Below are 1,843 nucleotides of genomic sequence, written 5' to 3'. Positions count from 1 at the left end.
GGTACACACTCGGTAAGTAATCCTATAATTTTTTGTTTATAGCATAGTTTATACAGATTATTCCCAAAAAATTATACGTATTTTGGAAATGTTGAGTGGAATTAGTCTAGAATCGGTTAATTTTATAGAAGAAAACCTTTCAAACAGCCTTAGTCCGTAAAGTTCCCACCTATCGGGCTGCGATTGGCTCATGTATTTAATCGTTCCTACAACGTAATTTTCGGTTAGCGTGGAACGTATCTAAGCGTTATAGGGGGGTCTACTGTAATCAAGGAAAACGAACGGAAAGGCAATTACTTCCATGGAAGATTAAAACTTTTTCCGGGATGAAATATGACTCAGAGATAGCTTATGAAACCGATAAAATAGTATTCCTGGGCACTATGAGTCATAAATGCGTACACTGTAACGCCCTCAAGTTTAAATAAGAGGCACTTGGTATGTGCTGTAGCGACGGTAAAGTGCAGCGTCCGGCTTTTTTGCCTCCCCTTGAGCCGGTCGATAGTTTGCTCATGGCCTGCATCCTGAGCACATGCATTTTATGGACCGCATTAAGAAATACAATGCTTGTTTCCAAATGACTTCTTTTGGAGCGAAACAAGTTATAGAAGATAGATTTATGCATACTTTCAAAGTGCAGGGTCAAGTATATCATTTAATTCGTAGTTTGCAACCTTTACCTCAACAAAATCCTCAATTCTTACAGATTTATTTTGTTGGAGAGGATGAGAGAGAGGCAAGTTTAAGATGCAGCAACTTCCCTGATGAGTAAAAGAGTCTGGTAAAGCAATTACAAGAGATGTTGAACTACTACAACCCGTACATGAAAGATTTAAAAATTACTCATGAAAAAGTACCTCACAATTGTAAAAACTTAGAAGTTGTAATTCACGCTGATAGGAAACCATCCAATGCTCATAGAGGACGTTTTAATGCACCGATAGCAAGCAAAGTAGCTCTGGTCATAGTTGGACAGCAGTTTGAAAAACGAGATAATAGCGAGGTTGCGGCCAAAGTTTCAACGCGAAAACGTGTACGTCGAACGTTCAGCACCGCCTTCCTGTAAGTCTAGAAGTTTGACAATGACGTTTGAAACGTTAGTGGAATCATGCTCGACGTTTCAAACGTCATTGTCAAACTTCTAGATTTACAGGAAGGCGGTGCTGAACGTCCGACGTACACGTTTTCGCGTTGTAAACTTCAGCCGCAACATCGCTATTGTATTACAAAGTTATGACAACAAATTACAGCGTATTAATGAAGTGCACCGTTCGTACGATGCACTGCAATACCCGATACTTTTCTGTCGTGGTGAGATCCAATCATGAATCAGATCATTCAACCGAAACTGTTTAATGAACTGTGGATCTTCTGTGGGATCTTCTCTCAGACCCAGGTGGGTCCCTTTAAAACAAAACCTGATTTAGAAAGGGTTAAGTAAATATTATTTCTTCGGTTTTATATTTTATTCAAACAACAATAACAGAAAAATTGTGTTAAAGAGGCATTTTTTTTACAAAAAGTGCTTGTTTTGTAGAAATTTAAATTAAAAAAATCTATCTGTAATAGAAATTTTGGACATCAGATTCAAATTCAGCATATTAAAATACAGTAGAGCGTCGTTTATCCGAATCAATTGGGGACTGGGGTTGTTCGGATAACTTATTTTTCGGGTAACCAATTATGTACGAAAAAATATATTAATTTATCCTGTGTTGAAATTTTTCTCCGTTGAGTGTCGCTTCGTGTTGAATTTTCGTCGATGTTAAGCCTAACGAAGACTATTGTATCGTTAAAAATTATTTTTTTATTTTGTACAAACAAAATAAATATATTGAAAAAT

This window comes from Centruroides sculpturatus, unplaced genomic scaffold (assembly GCF_000671375.1).
Source record: "Centruroides sculpturatus isolate CEXI.00-Female unplaced genomic scaffold, Cexi_2.0 scaffold525, whole genome shotgun sequence".
NCBI classification, from domain to species: domain Eukaryota; kingdom Metazoa; phylum Arthropoda; class Arachnida; order Scorpiones; family Buthidae; genus Centruroides; species Centruroides sculpturatus.
This window is presented reverse-complemented; position numbering follows the sequence as displayed.